This window comes from Ambystoma mexicanum, chromosome 6q (assembly GCF_040938575.1).
Source record: "Ambystoma mexicanum isolate Mex_15411 chromosome 6q, UKY_AmexF1_1, whole genome shotgun sequence".
NCBI lineage: Eukaryota > Metazoa > Chordata > Amphibia > Caudata > Ambystomatidae > Ambystoma > Ambystoma mexicanum.
In genome coordinates this window covers 332320108-332342372 of record NC_090937.1, presented here as the reverse complement: position 1 = coordinate 332342372, position 22265 = coordinate 332320108, and positions in this window count along the sequence as shown.

The following is a 22265-nucleotide window of genomic DNA, read 5'->3' as shown; positions in this document are numbered from 1 at the left end:
TCAGTGAAAAAACTTTGTTAAAGGGACGTTATGGTTCCAAGTGAAACCGAAAAACCGCTGAAATTCGCCAGTTATGGTAAGCTAAGCAACCATAACTCACGTCACCGCCGTGCACTGCTAAGACTAACACCCACGACATCAAAGATGACATCACAAATGACATCACATGTATGTACTTTTCATGAAATATGTGTACAAGGGATTCTAATTATAATGTTGCAAAAAAAGTGCCAAGGATCATTGCAATAAATATCATACCCTAATTAGTGCATTGAACGATGCATTGAAATAAATAGCATTCTATTATGGGGTTCTTTCTAGTATACTAAGCTACTCATGCAGAAACATAGCATTGTGTGCAGCGTACAAGATGAAGGTATAATATTCGTAATGTTAATATGTTGAATAATGAAATGATAATTGTTTTCTTAATAGATTTTTGTGTTCTGTGAAATATGTAATAAGTAGCTAATAAAACCCATGTATTACATAATTGCATTACTATAGACAAAACACAAAGGGACAAGAACACATACCATTATGGGTATACACAGGGAAAGTGAAGTTAGCAAAAAAGCACAAGTAGTAGCAGAAACAATTCATAACCTAACTGATTATTTTCATGCAAATAAATGATTGCTCTGTTTCAAAGCTACCATTTACCCTATGTATATGTATCACTTGATGTGATTGGACCCTAAGGAAAGTAGTGTGAGTACAATATATACAAATATGACCACATACAGGGAAAGTACAGCCATAAAAAAACAACAGAACTATCAGAAAGTGCTGATAACTCCATTGATTATCTTTATGCACAAAAAGGATTGCTGTCTTTAAAGCTTGTGTCTTCCCCTATTTATATGTTTCATATGATGTGACTGGACTCTAAGGGAATTATTGTAAGAACCTACTTGAAGGATATGTCTACAAATAAAATAAAATGTTTAGTTTCTGACTGTTACTGAAGAAAACCATGTGGCCTAGATATGTCAGCAAAAGAAAAAAGAGTGAGCCAGACATGTGATGTCATCAGTGATGTCATCAATGACATTTGTGATGTCATCTTTGATGTTGTGGGTGTTAGTCTTAGCAGTGCACGGTGGTGGTGCGAGTTATGGTTGCTTAGTTTACCATAACTGGTGAATTTCAGGGATTTTTCGATTTTAATTGGAACCATAATGTCCCTTTAACAAAGTTTTTACACTGAATTTCATAGGTTTTTAGTAGCGCAACTTAACCATAACGTCCCTTTAACAAAGTTTTTTTCACTGAATTTCATATGTTTTTAGTAGCACAACTTAACAATAATAACTTTGACTTTATGTACATGTAATATGGAACATACTGAACCCCTTCTACTGAATTTGATGTCCACAAACCTTTTTGATGTCTGTGGACATGTTCGGACAACAGTACCTCTACCTAAAAACTCGGGGAGGGTATGTTTAATTGTTATATCATAACATAGTCAAATTTTACAAATTCACAAAGCAGAACACATACATATTATATGTAGTAATACATAAGAAATGTAACCCCTATATGTAACACACTAACCATTCATTTAAATACAATATGTTCTAAAATGGAATATATCAAAAGAAGATGAATTGGCTTCCAACAAAATTACCTCACAGACACTCCACAACTAAGAGCAAGACTAGAACTACAGAGTACTCAGAACATATCTTACCTGAAATAGTAAGTGTACTTCATTTTACTCATATACTTATAAACTTTCTGTATTAGATAAAAAAAATATATATTATCTTTTTTTTTTTTCTCACAGAAATGTCTAGTACTCTGGAATGGCTAGAGGAGCATATCCCACATGAGGAAATGTCAGGAGATAGTGAAACTAATGGTACACACTTTACAATATAAACCATTTAATTATTATTATTTTACATACATTTAACATATATATATATTTTTGTACAGAGCATACCAAAATAGAAAATACCTCTGAAGAAACTGTTATGGATAACACTATTGACAGCATAAAAGAAAAAATTGATATATTGTTGACCAATTTTAATAATTTGAAAACTTTTGTTGAGGAGCATTTTAAAACAAAAACCTCATACCATTGTCCCACATGTACTTGTCCCCCCTCACCATATCCCAGTCAATTATCCCCAAACCCTCTCCATTACCCAAAACGTTTTGATGAGACTTCCATCCCTTCTTCACCTGATACCAATCATGTTGAAACCCCTAATCTCCTGTTTTTGTTTCTGTTTCTGCCTCACCTTCTCTGTCATAAATTGTTAATATATGTTAAATAAAGTTACATTTTTATATTGTGTTGTAATTAGTTTCAGTTTAAAAAAAACAAAACAATTTAGGTGTCCGTGGACAGCGCAGTTGTTCTGAAATGTTCGTAAATAAATGAAAATGGAGGTGTCCTGAAGAACACTATACCTGTCCATAATGTTCGCTACCAAGTTGAAACTGGTCTAAGAACACAAGCGGTGTCCTGAAATGTTCGTAATGTAAATAAACAAAAATGGATGTGTCCTGAGGATGCTATGTCTGTCCGTATTGTTCGCAAGGAAGTTAAACTGTTCTAAAACAAACGGTTGTCTGTAACTGTTCGTTTGACTTGTCCTGAAGAACACTATACCTGTCCGTACTATTCGCCAGCAAGTAGAAACTGTTCTAGAACACACGCGGTGTCCTGAAATGTTCGTAAATAAACGAAAATGGAGGTGTCCTGAAGAACACTATACCTGTCCGTAGTGTTCGCTAGCAAGTTGAAACTGTTCTAAGAACACACAAGGTGTTCTGAAATGTTCGGAAATAAGCGAAAATGGAGGTGTCCTGAAGAACACTACACCTGTCCCTACTGTCCGCTAGCAAGTTGAAACTGTTCTAGAACACACACAATGTCCTGAAATGTTTGTAAATAAATAAAATGGGTTGTCCTGAAGAACACTATACCTGTCCGTATTGTTTGCTAGCAAGTTGAAACTGTTCTAAGAACACCAGTGGTGTCCTGAAATGTTCGTAAATAAACGAAAATGGAGGTATCTTGAAGAACACTATACCTGTCCATAATGTTCGCTACCAAGTTGAAACTGTTCTAAGAACACAAGCAGTGTCCTGAAATGTTCGTAAATAAACGAAAATGGAGGTGTCCTGAAGATGCTATGTCTGTCCGTATTGTTCGCAAGGAAGTTAAACTGTTCTAAAACAAACGGTTGTCCGTAACTGTTCGTTTGACGTGTGACGCACTTTTAATTACTTCAGGACCCGAACAGTGTCCGTAGAACATCAACACGCATGCGCAAACCAATATCTGTGCATTTGGTGTCCTGCGGACAGCCGCTTCCTTCGTGAACATGTTCGTGAAGCGATCATGTGACCGCTCCCATGCTGATCGCGTGTTCTGAATGCGGACACTGTTCGTGTCCCCGAACAATTTAAAAGTACATTTTCAAGTAATCCACAATATTTCTCAATACAAAACTCACCATAGCACAAGTTCCACATACTAATCCTGAGTTTCTACATACTTTTTAAAAGTTTTTGAACCTTTTTTTGTGTTCGATCTGTCCGCGGTCAGCGCGCATGTCCGCGAACCGTGTACAAGCACCCCTATAAAAGACCACACCTTAGAGCTTATTCTCATTGTGTTTCTGGTTATTCTTCAGAGCACAGCTATTTTTCTTGCAACTTGTAGATTACTCCATCATCGGGATGGCATCCATGGCTGCAATACTGCCACCTGGTGCTTCAAATGCTTCAGCACCACCCCAACCCCCTCCACCACCACCACCACCTCCCCAAGGGCCTGAAGAGAGGAACAGGAGTAAGGATGCAGAGGAGGAAGAAGAGGATGACGAGAATGAGGTAGTGGAAAACCCTACTACCCGCACTCGGCATGAGTCTTGGATGTGGCGGTTATTTACCATTCATGGGGATGGTCCTAACGCTCGTGCGAACCGAGTCACCTGCAATGAGTGCAAAATGGTACTCAGTCGCGGGAGGCATGGTTCGTACAGCTTTGGGACCACTACCATGAAGCGACACCTAAGGTCATTTCACTCTGGGGCCATTTGCAAGGTTGTACCTTGCGAGGAGTGTAGTAGGTTGATTTCTGCAGGGGGGAGTGACTTTGTAGTGCTTTTGAGACTATCGTCTCAGAGCACGAGAAGACCTGCTCACTACCCAAATAAAACCCATTCTACATCTTCCTCTCTCAGCTCGCCCTTTCTTATCCCTGTGGTTGGTGTCCCCCCATTTACCCTCCTTTCCCCTCCTCTCCTAGTGTGTTGAGTATAAAAAACAAAAAAAATATAAAATAACAAAAATCAAAATAAGATAAGGCTCTTTTCAGAGCTGACTTTCACAGTTAAAAAATAGAAGTGAAAATAAATGAAGCAGGGCCCTTTGTATTTTTTAGAAGTCTGCGGACATCTAAAATGTTGGGGTGCTACCCTATCAAAACCATTTCCATTTTCTCTGGGAGGTAGTGGTGGCTCTGAAAAGAGCCTTTGTGGGGTGTTTGTGTTTCAAAAATTATAAATACTCAACACCTACTTCAAAATGGATGCTGTAATTCTGAAAAAGGTTGCAACGCATTTTGTACGTTTCTTAGAAAAATCTGATTGCCAGCATAAGTTAGATGTACTCCATCTCGGCGAAAAATGTTTGTACTACGAAACATAATATTTTCATTGTGAAAAGAGGACATGCCAAAATCTCATAGAAAGGCACAAACAGCCTTATTGACATTGCGCCTTGCTTTCTTGATTTGGTGACCAAATGAAGAAGAACAAAGCCACATTTGTCACTGCGCAATCCGTGAAAAAATTACTTGAGAATTTGGAAACATGCCCATGACCTTCCCAAGTCCTTCTTTCATTGCAAATTGGAAAGAAATTCCAGACACATGTCCTAAACTGTTCCCTCCACAATGAATTATAATTATATCTGGATGTTGCTCTGTCTCCAAAGTAGCACAGAGAGGTAACAAGTCCACCCACTTCATTCCACGTACTCCATGCCAGTGTACTTCCACATGTGGGAATCCAAGATCTACAGCTATTCCACAGGTTTCTGCATGCACCTTCAACCAATGTATCCACAAGTCTCCCAAAATCCAAACAATCTTTTTTCTGAAACACACAGCCATAGCTATCTGTTCTTCTCTCAGCAAAAAGAGTATCTGAGAAACTCTCTCCTGGCACAACACACCCACTAAACTTTCCTGACCAATCCCTTTCAGTGCTCATTCTCATTTGCATGACTTCTGAACCCAAAAATCCCCGGATGTAACACCCAATGTCCGCGAACTACCTGCCATGTCCGCGGACATATTGTAACATGAACAGCCCTTCTATCATTTCCAGTTCACTCTCTGTGCCATTCCCTCATTGGATGTAGCTAAGAAGTCACATAACCATCCACCAATCACATACAAGACCTCTACATCTAACTGCATCATTATAGATCAGCACTGCAAATGTACTGTGAATGTCTCTGAATACGAGTGGCATATCATTGGCAAGCACCATCTACAAGAAATACTGTACAAGTCTCCAAGATTTCTACTTGCAGCTCCATGCACATCCATATGCATGAACGCAAACTACAGGTATGCATATTTTCTGTACAGTACATGAACACATTTTCTAACTGACTTTTAGCTTGTATAATCTGTAAAATGAATCTACTGTCTTTTTTTCAATCTCCTAAAATCAACTGTCACTTACAAATCTTTATACTATTTAATTTCTTTCTACACACGCCCACTCAAATCATGTTAAACTAACCTTTTTTAAATGAAATATATAGACTACATATAGTGAAACAGAATTGCTTGCACACTCTATGTTCAAATCTCAAACAATAATACTTGTACAAATACATATATATTTTTTTTTAATTTCTTTATTTATTTAATTACTTCCATTTATATAGGACAAGCAGCCCATGACATTGATGCACTATTACTTGGAAGAGCTTAGTTACAGGAATAATGGTATTCAGTGGTACATTATGAATTTCACAAGACATAGTAAAGATATTTTGTTTGCTACAGTTAGTCATTGCAATACAATTTGTTCATTAAGAACATATCATATGTATTCAACTGGTGCAACGTATCTTATGTAAATAAGATAGTTTTAATGGTTTTGAGAAAGGCGCTGAGGATTTCAATTTAAAAAATCAATGTCTAAATTAAAAACAGTGCTATATACAAACAAAATTACTAATTTGTTTCTTTTACAACTGCAGTGAAGACCATTCTCCTGAAAAGAAGCAACCTAATTTGAAGTACAAAGAACAACTAAGAAGTAACCAGTTCATTTTAGAAAAAAAGTAAGTAGAATATCACCATAATATTTGTATTATTACTCAAACACAATTTAAGGTTAATTCATGCTATTTCTGTGCCTAAAAATAGAGATTCTGCACCATTCTGTCCAAAAATCCCCATGTCTTAAACAGCGATTTACAGCCAAAATGGCCCACAAATTCCTATTTTTTGACACACAAATTACCCAACACAACCGCTAGAATTTAGATGTTATAGAACAAACAACGGTTTTAATTGTATAGCATTAGATATACTATTTATACTTCTCCACACCACTAGCTTACTTGTTACAGTCATCTGAACCCCAGTTTAGTAACACATTAATTCAAGAATGCCCATCCCTACTAGTTGTAGTTCCCAATGCACAATCGCACACCATTACATACATCTTTATCATCTTCCTCAAACACTCATGCACACAGCACACATACATTGCAGAACACCCCAACCCATACCGTCTTTATTTTTTTCAACAGACCCTAAAGAATGCCTACCAGAAATCAAGTCCGTAGAAAGCAAAGCAGAAGTAGAGCACATGAAAATAAAAGTGTCCAACATAAGCATCCATCTCTAGCACAATTTGTAAAAAAAAGTTGAAACAAAACGGCTCATACAGTCATGTTGTGAAACAAAAGAAGTTTCAAGTACAAGAACTGTGCCTCCTCTATCAAAATGTAAACCAAACCAAAAAACAATTAGCAGAAAATCAACTATCACTACAGATAAAAATGCTGCTTTAAATCTTGATATAGTTCAAAGTAAGCATACCAAGAAAAGTATTTTAGCCAAAATGTTCCGTCACAAAGTCCTTCAAAATCTTACAAAAATAGGAGAGAAACCAGGTTCAATGCTTAAAACCTATCGTAGGAACGTAATCTTAGAAGCGTTGATAGACAGTGCAATTCTTCTCAAAAGAAAGTTATTTATTTTAGTGTTAAACAAAATGAAACCACTAACAAAACTAATAACTAAATTACAAAAAAGACTTCTCAATAAATGAAATGTCAACAGAAAGAACTTCTTAAGTATATGCGTAGGTGAATGGAGTCACACTAGAAGGACAGAACCATACTTTAATGAAGAAGCGTACAAACTAAAGCAAACAAATACAATTGCCATACATAGCAGTGGTCGATGTTATGAAAAAGTTAATAATACCATAATGGAACAAGAAGTACTCCTTACAAAAATATGTCCTGAAAACTTAGAATTACCCCTCCATTCAACTGAATCAGAACGTCTAGTGTACAAATGGCCATGCACGTCAAAGTGTAACATTCCCAAACAATTTTTCAAGACTTTACACCAATTCCTCAATCAATATGTGAAAAGCAAAGACAAAATCAAAATTAAACTACTGCAAAATATGGATACCTGTCCAGTATGCAAGTACACAGGACTACAAGGACATTCATTGGCCTGCATTACAGGACCTACTTGTAAAACCACCTTCCATGATATCAAAAGGATATCAACACATCATTCAACTATAAGAAATCTAGTTTATAAACTGTACTATGCTAAAAGTCCTGCTTTAGCACTAGCCAATTTAAATAACATTCTTCTACATGGTACAGCAAAATACCTACTAGAGGAAATCGACTATATCCAGAAAAAATATTTTGGAAGTGAAACCCACTTACAGAATGAAATAGCTGTAAACCAAATTAGTAACAATTCTACTCATGGCAACTTTTACTACACACATACAAAAAAGAAATACTAAAATTTAAAAATACATCAGCTGAAGTACCAAACCATGTGTGCGTATGTTGCCGCAGAACTTTTTGTAAAAGTAACACAAAAACTGTAGCCCTATCATACAAAATAGAAGACAATGAAGATTCTAAATGGTTTGAATTAGCTCTCTACCTTATATCAGAAAACAAATACGAAATAACTGACCCTGTAATACTTTGTAGTTACTGCACTACAACAACCAAACTCCTTCATGTGCTATCACAAATAATTTGGAATTATATCCACTAACAAAACCCCTTTAATAACCTAATTTATATGAGAGCATCATAATTCAAACAGTGCACCCATTTCAAGCAATAATATGCCTTCAACCAAAAAAGAAACTGTGCACACTCTAGGAGTGCAACGTCCAATGCAGCAATTTTTAATTATCTTGGTAAATGGAGTACCTACAAAAGACAGAAAAAATTGGCAACAGCTGGTAGATTTACATAAAGTTAGAGAAGCCTTGCAATATCTTAAAGAGAATAATGAATATTACAAACAAATTAATATTGAAGAAAACGTGAAGGATACAACTGAAATAGTTCAAGAGACACAAGAAGCTGGTCAATTTGAGCTCCTAGATCCTGCTACAATATCAAACACTTTAGACCATTATACAATTCATCCATTGCACTCTAATGACACCATAGAAGATGCACTGGAAACGTACCAAATGCATCAAACAAAAGGATCACCAATCAGCATATGGGAAAAAAGTATAGAAGCACGTGCTTTTCCTCTACTCTTTCCTACTGGCAAAGGATGAAGGTACGATGATAGACCTATTAAAATATCAGCATCCGAATACCGCTCATTACGGATGTATTCTGAAGATCCCAGATTTAGACAAAATGTGGAATACATATTCCACCTACTCTTTGAAAGTGAACTAGCAACTTTATGTTACGGAGTTGCACACATATTAAAATCAGGATCACACTTTCAAAATATGAAAGCTACACAATTATTACAAAAAGTGCAACAAAAAGATGAGGTTTTACAATCAAATATTACAAATCTATTAGCAAATATGCGTGGTACTAAAGAGTACTGGTTTCGACGTCATGGAGATGTACGTTGTATGATCAGAAACCTTGGCCCACCCACTTGGTTTGTTACATTAAGTTGAGCAGAATATGCATGGGAAGATTTACATGATTTCCTACGCATATCAAACAAAAACAAAACAAACATAGATATACTAACACCTGGAGAACTTTGTTTTCTGGATCCTGTTAATGTTTCAAGATATTTTCACCATCGCTTCATTGCTATGCTACATTTTATTTGTAATAAAACTTTTCCTCCCCTTGGAGAAGTGCTCCACTTCTTTTGGAGAAAAGAATACCAAGCCAGAGGAGCACCACATATCCACATGCTTTCATGGATTAAAGATGCTCCTAAATTTGGACAAGACAGTGATGCCAGTGTTTTACAGTTTATTGAAAAATATGTCACTTGTGAAATTCCATCAGAATCCAAAAATAGTGATCTTCATGCACAAATGTGGCAAATATTGTCATCGCAAATACAAAAACAAAGTGAAATACTACACCAAATGCCGATTTGGTTTCCCTAGACCAATTACAAATACAGGTCAAGTGAACAACCTCATGTCTTCTGTTAGACATAGTGTTAAAGGTAAGTCAAATAAAAATACATATTACATAAAATGAAAAGAAGAAGAAAAATATATCAATGATTACAATGCAATCATTGCCCATTTATGGAATGCAAACATAGATTTGCAGCACATTGCAGACAATTCTACTGTAGTTGACCAATATGTCACAGCATACTTAACCAAAGCATAAAAGACAGAGCTGCAAGACCTCTGGAATGACATGTCATCAGATAAAACAGTGTCTCAAAAATTATACAGCTTGGGCATAAAAATGCTGTCCCATAGAGAATATGGATCCTATGAAGCAGCTGATCGTTTAACTGATACTGCACTGTATGGTAAATCTGAAAATATTGTATGGCTAAGTCTTGGTCCAGCTAAATCTAGAAAAAGAGTTCTAAATTCATACGAAGATATAGAAACAATAGCCAAACATGATCCCAACAGCCAAGACATTTTAAAAAACAATTTATTGGACACATACTACCCAAACAGGAGTACCACTTTGGAAACCATGTGTCTACACCACATAGCCCAACACTACACATACAAAAATAATATAAACCCTGATGAAAAAAACGGTAAATACAGAGTGACAAACTGTGAAGGCAGCTTAGTAAAACTCACCAAACCAAATTTAATTAATCATATCAAATTGTCATTAAAGACTACTCAACATAAAGAAGTTTATTACATGTCCCTGCTAAAACTCTTTAAACCATGGAGAAAAGAAGAAGAAATACTAGATAACTATGACTCATATGAAGACGCTTTCAAAGCAAATTAAAGCACTATAACTGATGTAAACTTTACACAGTACAAAACAATGTTGCACAATGAACAGCAACACGAAGGAGAACTCCAGGCCCAACTAGATAAGGACACTCCTGACAGTAGTCAACCTTCTGTAACAGGAAGCCAAGAACCACTGGGAGAGCCACTAATAACAAATGAGGCAGAATTAGCTATGATAGAAGTAGAAAACACCATGTGTCAGTATGAAGATAAAGAAGACTTAACTATACTACAATCAAAACTAAACAATGAGCAATGTAGCATTTTTCAAGAAATAACAAAAGAAATTGCACATGGTGTACAACATGAAAACAAAGAATGCACTTGCCAAAATTACAAACCTATACTATTGTACGTCAGTGGTGAAGCTGGTTCTGGCAAAACATTCCTAATCAAAATCATCAGTAAATTCCTTCAACAATTGACAAACAACAAACTGTCAGCTGTTGTCACTGCCCCCACAGGTTTAGTTGCCTACAACATAGGTGGTGTCACTTTACAACGATTACTACTCCGGCCAGTAGAACAACAAAACAAATTAGACTATTGCAAACTTTCTACAGAAGCTGCAATGGAACTATGCAGAGTATTGAAACAAATGAAAATGCTTCTAATAGATGAAGTGAGCATGGTGTCCAACCTAATGTTGGCTTTGATCCACCTCAGATTACAAGAAGTACTCAAAACAAACTATGAAGAGCTCTTTGCAGGAAAACACATTATTGTTTTCGTAGATCTTCTTCAATTGACACCAGTAAAAGGTGAGCCTATTTTTAAAACATTAGGACACAAACTCTGCCGTAAAAGTGTTGGCAGCATTGGAAATGTCAACCTTTGGCAACATTTCCAATACAGAGAATTAACAAAAAACATGCAGCAATCTGCAGATCTCACTTATGCCAACATCATAAAAAGTATCAGAGTTGGTATACTTTCTAAAGAAGCAGAAGCAATATTGAAAACCCGGCACATTCATGCACTTTATGGTGATAATGCATGTGCTACAGTTGTTATAGAACAATTAGCCCACAAACATGTCAATTGTATGGCCTTAATGCCAACTCTTGCAAGATGTTTCAAATTCAATGAAATAATGTTAAGTAAAGAAATGCAACCAATAATGGAAATTAGCGCCACAGACAAACTAGATGTACATGGTATGACACTACCCATGTGTGACCAAGCCACAATAAGACGAAATAGTTTAGAAAAATTAATCTCAAACACAGCAGGATTGGAAAAGTTATTAAAATGATCCTTAAATTCCAGAGTAATGCTTAAACGTAACCTTGACGTGGACCAAGGACTAGTTAATGGAGCACTGGGTACAGTTGTTGGCTTTCAAACATACCCACGTGACAACAAAATTCAGTTTGTCAATATTCACTTTGACAAAATTTTAGAAGTAAAAAGGATAGGATGCTCAACAGCTCGATTCCTTCTCTTCAAAGACATGTATGTACGCAGAGAACAATTTTCTCTAACTCTTGCATACGCAGTCACCATTCACAAATCACAAGGTTTTACCCTAGACAAAGCAATGATAGACATTGGTAACACAGTCTTTATAGAAGGCATGAGCTATGTAGCACTATCACGCTTACGTACACTTGACGGTCTATTTCTAATCAACTTTGATGCATGTAAAGTAAACATTGATATTCCATGCATTTTAGAATACAATTGAGTTTGCTCACTATACACCCTACATCTTAACACATATTCTGTTCCACAAAAAGTAAAACGTTGTAAAAGAAAACTAAATCAAACAGAAATGCAACAGGATGTCACCGCAAATCCTCCAAAGAGAGTAAAAGAAACTAAAACTTCATCAAGTACCACAAACATAAAAGAACCCATTAGGGAAAGTAAACCAGGTACTTCATCAAAGAAGGAAGACAAACTAACAAAAAATCATTCAGATACAGAACTACCTGGTCCATTTAAACTCTCAAATATAGTTGGAGTAAGTTGCTACGCAAATGTAGCAATGAATATTCTATTTCAATTGCCACCAATTGTTGACAACATTTACTTACACAGTACAGATCAATTGTGTTTGCAAATGTTAGTACTTCACAGAAATGCAACAAACAATCCTGATAACAGGTATAGTGTTTCTGGAATAAGACAACAATTGGACTACTGTGCTGGAATGGTTATATTTACTATAAACTCACAAGAAGATCCACAAGAATGTCTAATGTACTTACTACAAGTACTGGAAAATAAAAACATACCTATAAATGAAATCTTCCAGATTTCATACATGTGGAAACATACATGCACTCTCTGCAACAATGTGACACAAGAAATCCCCAATGAACGCTTCATATATATATATATATATCAATACCTAATTGTGAATCCATTCCATTTCAGTAACTTGTACAAAATGCAAACCATGGTAGATTATGTACTACCTGCAATTCGGATAATCGCTCCACGTTAGTAATACAAACACACAGTAAATACGTAATACTAATGCTTCTACGTTACAATGCAGATGGTACCAAAAACAACTACAAGCTGACTGGATTCACACATGGTCAAATATCACTTGGTAAGAAAACCTTCACAACAATAGGTATAATCTACCACGCAGGAGTCACAACCAATTCAGGGCACTACACTGCATATATAAAAAAAAAATCTGGATGGTTTGAATGTAATGATAGTACCATTACTCTAATGCAGAGATTACCAGCAACTCTTACAAACGCTCATTTAATGTTCTTAAAACCAAAATAAACTGTACTTAAACCTTAAGTAAACTTATAGTATAAAAATATAAACTGTTAGAATATTCCAAAAGCTATCTAACTGCCCAAAGATTCTACAACAACTAATCAGTTAAATGAATACCACTAAATTAGAGCAAATAATAGACAGTTAGAATACACCAATTGATATCTAACTGTCCCAAAATTTAACAATATCCAGACAGATAAATCAATATCACTAAAATATATTAAAAAAAATAGACAGTTAGAATACGCCTACTGGTATCTAACTGCTCCAAAATTTTACAATATCCAAACAAATAAATAATATGTTACTGCTCCAAAAAACTGCAACAAGCCAATGTATGAAGCATTAGCCAGAATCAACAAGTGAACACTGAACCACTTTTCTCCCACAGACCCAATGATTTTAGCAACAAACACAGAAACTGAGCAAATTGCACAGTACTCTGGTTTGTAATCTACTAAATGTGAGGGTCCATAAAAAAAAAACATTGTTGATTATACAATGTAATAAGTCATTATAAAATACTAATACTAACATGCTATTTTCTTTTATCACAGAAATGAACAAGAAATACATGTACTCCAGTTACTAAATCAAACAGTGAGTATATTATAATAAGTAGAACCATTGCAGCATATTACACCCATAGTGGCTTATAACTTTGTTCCTTATAAATTTGTTTTTGACTCAAAGTTATAAGCAACTATGAGTGTGATATGCTGCGGTGGTTGTGGCTAGGGCATAAAGTCTTGGCTCCATGGCCAAATGGCCATGCACCCAAGACTCTATGCCGTGGCCACAACCACCGCAGCATATCACACCCATAGAGTCAAACATTCAACTATGGCCTATGGAAACTTTTAATGTCTGCGGACATTATGAGTGTTCTTAGAACACTTTCAACTTGCCAGCGAACAAAACTGACAGCGTCCTCAGAACACCCCCATTTTTTAATTTGAGAACATTTCAGGACACCGCAAGTGTTCTTAGAACACATTCAACTTGCCAGCGAACAATACGGACAGCGTCTTCAGGACACCCCCTACGAACATTTCAGGACACCGCAACAGTTCTTAGAACACTTTCAACTTGACAACGAACAATACGGACAGCGTCCTCAGAACACACCCATTTTGTTTATTTGCGAACATTTCAGCACACCGCAAGTGTTGTTAGAACACATTCAACTTGCAAGAGAACAATGCGGACAGCGTCCTCAGAACACCCCCATTTTTTTATTTGCGAACATTTCAAGACACTGCGTGTGTTCTTAGAAAACATTCAACTTGCCAGCGAACAATACGGACAGCGTCCTCAGAACACCCCCATTTTCTTTATTTGCCAACATTTTAGAACACCACGAGTGTTCTTAGAACACATTCAACTTCCCAACGAACAATACGGACAGTATCCTCAGGACACCCCCATTTTGTTTTTTACGAACATTTCAGGACACCACGAGTGTTCTTAGAACACATTCAACTTGCCAGTGAACAATACGGACAGCGCCTTCAGGACACCCTCTACGAACATTTCAGAACACTGCAAGGGTTCTTAGAACACTTACAACTTGACAATGAACAATACGGACAGTGTCCTCAGAACACCTCCATTTTGTTTATTTGCGAACATTTCAGAACACCACGAGTGTTCTTAGAACACATTCAACTTGCCAGAGAACAATACGGACAGCGTTCTCAGGACAACCCCATTTTGTTTATTTGCGAACATTTCAGGACACCGCAAGTGTTCTTAGAGCACATTCAACTTGCCATCGAACAATACGGGCAGCGTCATCAGGACACCACCATTTTGTTTATTTATGAACATTTCAGGACGCCACGAGTGTTCTTAGAACACATTCAACTTGCCAGAGAACAATACAGACAGCGTCCTCAGGACATCCCCATTTTGTTTATTTACGAACATTTCAGGACACCATGAGTGTTCTTAGAACACATTCAACTTGATCGAACAATACGGACAGCGTCCTTAGGACACCCCCATTTTGTTTATTTACGAACATTTCAGACACCACGAGTGTTCTTAGAACACATTCAACCTGCTAGCGAACAATGCGGACAGCATCTTCAGGACACCCGCTACGAACATTTCAGGACACCGCGAGAGTTCTTAGAAAACATTCAACTTGCCAGCGAACAATACGGACAGCGTCCTCAGAACACCCCCATTTTGTTTATTTGCGAACATTTCATAACACCATGAGTGTTCTTAGAACACATTCAACTTCCCAACGAATGGACACCCCCATTGTGTTTTGTACGGACATTTCAGGACACCACAAGTGTTCTTAGAACACATTCAACTTGCCAGTGAACAATACGGACAGCGTCTTCAGGACACCCCCTACAAATATTTCAGGACACCGCGAGGGTTCTTAGAACACTTTCAACTTGACAATGAACAATACGGACAGCGTCCTCAGAACACCCCCATTTTGTTTATTTGTGAACATTTCAGAACACCACGAGTGTTCTTAGAACACTTTCAACTTGACAATGAACAATACGGACAGCGTCCTCAGAACACCCCCATTTTGTTTATTTGTGAACATTTCAGAACACCACGAGTGTTCTTAGAACACATTCAACTTGCCAGAGAACAATACGGACAGCGTCCTCAGGACAACCCCATTTTGTTTATTTGCGAACATTTCAGGACACCGCAAGTGTTCTTAGAGCACATTCAACTTGCCATCGAACAATACGGGCACCGTCATCAGGACACCCCCATTTTGTTTATTTATGAACATTTCAGGACACCACGAGTGTTCTTAGAACACATTCAACTTGCCAGAGAACAATACGGACAGCGTCCTCAGGACATCCCCATTTTGTTTATTTACAAACATTTCAGGACACCACGAGTGTTTTTAGAATACATTCAACTTGCCATCGAACAATACGGACAGCGTCCTCAGGACACCCCCATTTTGTTTATTTACGAACATTTCAGGACACCATGAGTGTTCTTAGAACACATTCAACTTGCCATCGAACAATACGGACAGCGTCCTTAGGACACCCCCGTTTTGTTTATTTACGAACATTTCAGGACACCATGAGTGTTCTAAGAAGACATTCAACTTGCCATCGAACAATACAGACAGCGTCCTCAGGGCACCCCCATTTTGTTTATTTATGAACATTTCAGGACCCCACGAGTGTTCTTAGAACACATTCAACTTGACAGCGAACAATAAGGACAGCATCTTCAGGATACCCGCTACGAACATTTCATGACACCGCGAGGGTTCTTAGAACACTTTCAACTTGACAACGAACAATATGGACAGCGTCCTCATGACACCCCCATTTTGTTTATTTATGAACATTTCAGGACACCACAAGTGTTCTTAGAACACATTCAACTTGCCAGCGAACAATACAGACAGCGTCTTCAGGACACCCCCTATGGACCTTTCAGGACACCGCGACAGTTCTTAGAACACTTTCAACTTGACAACGAACAATACAGACAGCGTCCTCAGAACACCCCCATTTTGTTTATTTGCGAACACTTCAGGACACCGCGAGTGTTCTTAGAACACATTCAACTTGCAAGAGAACAATACGGACAGCGTCCTCAGAGCACCCCCATTTTTTATTTGCAAACATTTCAAGACACCGTGAGTGTTCTTAGAACACATTCAACTTCCAACCGAACAATACGGACAGTGTCCTCAGGACACCCCCATTTTGTTTATTTACGAACATTTCAGGACACCACGAGTGTTCTTAGAACACATTCAACTTGCCAGCGAACAATACGGACAGCGTTTTCAGGACACACCCTTCGAACATTTCAGGACACCGCGAGGGTTCTTAGAACACTTTCAACTTGACAATAAAGAATAATACGGACAGAACACCCCCATTTTGTTTATTTGCGAACATTTCATAACAGCACGAGTGTTCTTAGAACACATTCAACTTGCCAGAGAACAATACGGACAGCGTCCTCAGGACACCCCCATTTTGTTTATTTATGAACATTTCAGGACAACACAAATGTTCTTAGAACACATTCAACTTGCCAGAGAACAATACGGACAGCGTCCTCAGGACACCCCCATTTTGTTTATTTGCGAAAATTTGAGGACACCGCGAGTGTTCTTATAACACATTCAACTTGCCAGCGAACAATACGGACAGCATCTTCAGGACACCCCCTACGAACATTTCAGGACACCGCGACAGTTCTTAAAACACGTTCAAATTGACAACGAACAATACGGACAGCGTCCTCAGAACACCCCCATTTTGTTTATTTGCGAACATTTCAGGACACCATGAGTGTTCTTAGAACACATTCAACTTGAGAGCGAACAATACGGACAGCATCTTCAGGACACCCGCTACGAACATTTCATGACACCGCGAGGGTTCTTAGAACACTTTCAACTTGACAACGAACAATACGGACAGCGTCCTCATGACAACCCCATTTTGTTTATTTACGAACATTTCAGGACACCACGAGTGTTCTTAGAACACATTCAACTTGCCAGAGAACAATACGGACAGCGTCCTCAGGACACGCCCATTTTGTTTATTTGCAAACATTTCAGGACACCGCGAGTGTTCTTAGAACACATTCAACTTGCCAGCGAACAATACAGACAGCGTCTTCAGGACACCCCCTACGGACCTTTCAGGACACCGCGACAGTTCTTAGAACACTTTCAACTTAACAACGAACAATACAGACAGCGTCCTCAGAACACCCCCATTTTGTTTATTTGCAAACACTTCAGGACACCGCGAGTGTTCTTAGAACACATCCAACTTGCAAGAGAACAATACGGACAGCGTCCTCAGAGCACCCCCATTTTTTATTTGCAAACATTTCAAGACACCGTGAGTGTTCTTAGAACACATTCAACTTGCCAGCGAACAATACGGACAGCATCCTGAGAACACCCCCATTTTGTTTATTTGCGAACATTTCAGAACACCACGAGTGTTCTTAGAACACGTTCAACTTCCCACCGAACAATACGGACAGTGTCCTCAGGACACCCCCATTTTGTTTATTTACGAACATTTCAGGACACCGCGACAGTTCTTAAAACACTTTCAAATTGACAACGAACAATACGGACAGCGTCCTCAGAACACCCCCATTTTGTTTATTTGCGAACATTTCAGGACACGGCGAGTGTTCTTAGAACACAATCAACTTGCAAGAGAACAATATGGACAGCGTCCTCAGAGCACCCCCATTTTTTTATTTGCGAACATTTCAAGACACTGCGAGTGTTCTTAGAACACATTCAATTTGCCAGTGAACAATACGGACATCGTCCTCAGAACACCCCCATTTTGTTTATTTGCAAACATTTCAGAACACCACGAGTGTTCTTAGAACACATTCAACTTCCCACCGAACAATACGGACAGTGTCCTCAGGACACCCCCATTTTGTTTATTTACGAACATTTCAGGACACCACGAGTGTTCTTAGAACACATTCAACTTGCCAGCGAACTATACGGACAGCGTCTTCAGGACACCCCCTACGAACATTTCAGGACACCGCAAGGGTTCTTAGAACACTTTCAACTTGACAATGAACAATACGGACAGCGTCCTCAGAACACCCCCATTTTGTTTATTTGCGAACATTTCATAACAGCACGAGTGTTCTTAGAACACATTCATCTTGCCAGAGAACAATATGGACAGGCGTCCTCAGGACATCCCCATTTTGTTTATTTGCGAACATTTCAGGACACCGCGACTGTTCCTAGAACACATTCAACTTGCCAACGAACAATACGGGCAGTGTCCTCAAGACATCCCCATTTTGTTTATTTACAAACATTTCAGGACACCACGAGTGTTCTTAGAACACATTCAACTTGTTATCAAACAATACGGACAGCATCCTCAGGACACCCCCATTTTGTTTATTTACGAACATTTCAGGACACCACGAGTGTTCTTAGAATACATTCAACTTGCCATCGAACAATACGGACAGCGTCCTCAAGACCCCCCATTTTGTTTATTTACGAACATTTCGGGACACCGCGAGTGTTCTTAGAACACATTCGCCTTGCCATCGAACAATACGGACAGCGTCCTCAGGACACCCCCATTTTGTTTATTTACAAACATTTCAGGACTCCACGAGTGTTCTTCGAACACATTCAACTTGCCATCGAACAATACAGACAGCGTCCTCTGGGACACCCCCATTTTGTTTATTTATGAACATTTTAGGACACCAGGAGTGTTCTTAGAACACATTCAACTTGCCAGCGAACAATACGGACAGCGTCTTCAGGACACCCGCTATGAACATTTCAGGACACCGCAAGGGTTCTTAGAACACTTTCAACTTGACAACGAACAATATGGACAGCGTCCTCAGGACACCCCCATTTTGTTTATTTACGAACATTTCAGGACACCACGAGTGTTCTTAGAACACATTCAACTTGCCAGAGAACAATACGGACAGCGTCCTCAGGACACCCCCATTTTGTTTATTTGCGAACATTTCAGGACCCCGCGAGTGTTCTTAGAACACATCAACTTGCCATTGAACAATACGGACAGCGTCCTCAGGACACCCCCATTTTGTTTATTTATGAACATTTCAGAACACCACGAGTGTTCTTAGAACACATTCAACTTGCCAGAGAACAATACAGACAGCGTCCTCAGGACACCCCCATTTAGTTTATTTACGAACATTTCAGGACACCACAAGCGTTCTTAGAACACATTAAACTTCCCATCGAACAATACAGACAGCGTCCTCAGGACACCCCCATCTTGTTTATTTACGAACATTTCAGGAGACAACGAGTGTTCTTAGAACACATTCAACTTACCAGAGAACAATATGGACAGCGTCTTCAGGACACCCCCTACAAACATTTAAGGACACCGCAAGTGTTCTTAGAACACTTTAAACTTCACAACGAACAACACGGAAAGCGTCCTCAGAACACCCCCATGTTGTTTATTTACGAACATTTCAGGACACCACAAGTGTTCTTAGAACACATTCAACTTACCAGAGAACAATACGGACAGCCTCCTCAGGACACTCCCATTTTGTTTGTTTACGAACATTTCAGGACACTGCCGGTAGAGAGGTAGTGATTTAACCAGTGCAACGAAAAGTAATGACATTTCACCTGTGTGACAGCATTCTGATAGGCTACAGTGGCTCTGAGAAATGCCAAATGAGTGTGGGGGGCCACCACCAGCCCCCTAAGGCAAAAGAATGACCTATGACAGTAGGGATGTAAAAATATCAACTGCCTTAAAAGGACCTGTATGAGAGTGGGGAAAATACCTGTCACCATGACTGAACCAAGCTCTAGGAAAAGACATAGGGCCTCATTACGACCCTGGCGGTATGGGGTACGGGGTTAACAGTGCCGTAAAAGGTGCCAGCGCCGTTTACCCCATACCGCCTCATTACGAGGTCCCCTCGCGGGACCCAGGAAGTAACGTCTGGTCAAACCAGCCGTGCTTACCGGGTCCCGCTAGGGGAAGAGGGAGCAAACAACGGGCCAACTCGTAATGGCCCGTTGTTTGCTCCCTCTCCCATTCCCTATCGGGGCTGAATGGGAATGTGGAAGGACCGGGTCCGGGTCCTTGGAGGGAGGAATTACCAGGCCTTCTGAACTCGGAATGGCCCGGTAATTCCTCATTCTGTGGACCCGGACCCGGACGCGATTTTGGCGGCAGTCATGCCGCCAAAAGCGGCATGGCTACCGCCGAGGTCGTAACGAGGGCCATAGAGAGAAAGACTGAAGAGAAAAGAAGGCCTAGTGAAAAGGTGAGAACACTGAGCCAACAAGACCTAGAGACAAATCATGAATTCAAGACACTGAGAAATACCCATTGTGAATTCTGAGAGTAGAGTCTAATGGAAAACCCAAAGGAAACTGAAACACGTGGTCTGGAGCAGGGCCTACTGTGAACGCTGAAACCAAGATATGGAGGAAGACATAATGGACTTTTTAGAAATCAAGGTCTAGGGAACGATCTTACACTGGATCTGGAAATCCTCAAAATCACATTTACAAAAGCCTGGTCTGACGGGAGATCGGTTGGTAAACCAATAGAACCTGAAGTCGAGGAAAGTGGACTTGCTTGTGCAAACTGTGAAATGCCAAGACCTGGAGGGAATCCTGATGTACAGTCATGCATTGGTGAAGACTTTGAGGGAAATGTGTAAAAGCTTGGAAGCCTACGAAACCCTGAAAAAGGAGAAAACCATCATCCTGACTCCAAAAGAGTGTTTGTAGGTGGAAAACCCAGTGAAAGCAGAGAGGACTGAGAGATGTCACAGACTGTGAATACACGTATGAGAATGTTGCAAGAGGATCTTTCTTGTTTCTACAATAGTGAAAGGGATGGACTTCTGGGGAGTAGATTGTGGACTACCTATTTTGGCAAACCTTTGGAACTCCCATTGTTAGAATAGGTTACCCAGAAGGCTATGAACTTCTTTAGATGACGTTTCTTTTGTCTGCTAGCCACCTGTTTCGAGTTTTATGATTTTAGTGGAAGGTGTCTCTGAGTAGTCAAGGATTTATTATAATGGAAAAAGCTCTATGATCCATTATGCGTGAATTGCAGCCTACTTGGTGTTGTATGAATAAAAGAGGTTAGTGTCATGTGCCTCACTGCTTCGCCTAGCAGAGGAAGAAGTGCAATACAGAAGAGAAATAGGGACTGGAGAAGGGAAGGAATGAGGTAGCTTAAGAAGCTTATTTATATGTAGGTGATTGTGCATTATACATGTAGTTGCTGTTCACATAACATAGCATACAAGAAATGAATTACCCTGTGCGTGTTTATCAATGTAGTCACAATGTACTATGCTGTTTTGGACAGCTGTTGACCACACCCACCCACTACTTCCAATCTTTGGACATCAAAAGCATCACCCACCCCTGAGCAGAGCCATCAATAGCACATACAACCTCATTACAAGCTGGCCGGTCTGGAAATAACATGCTGGTAA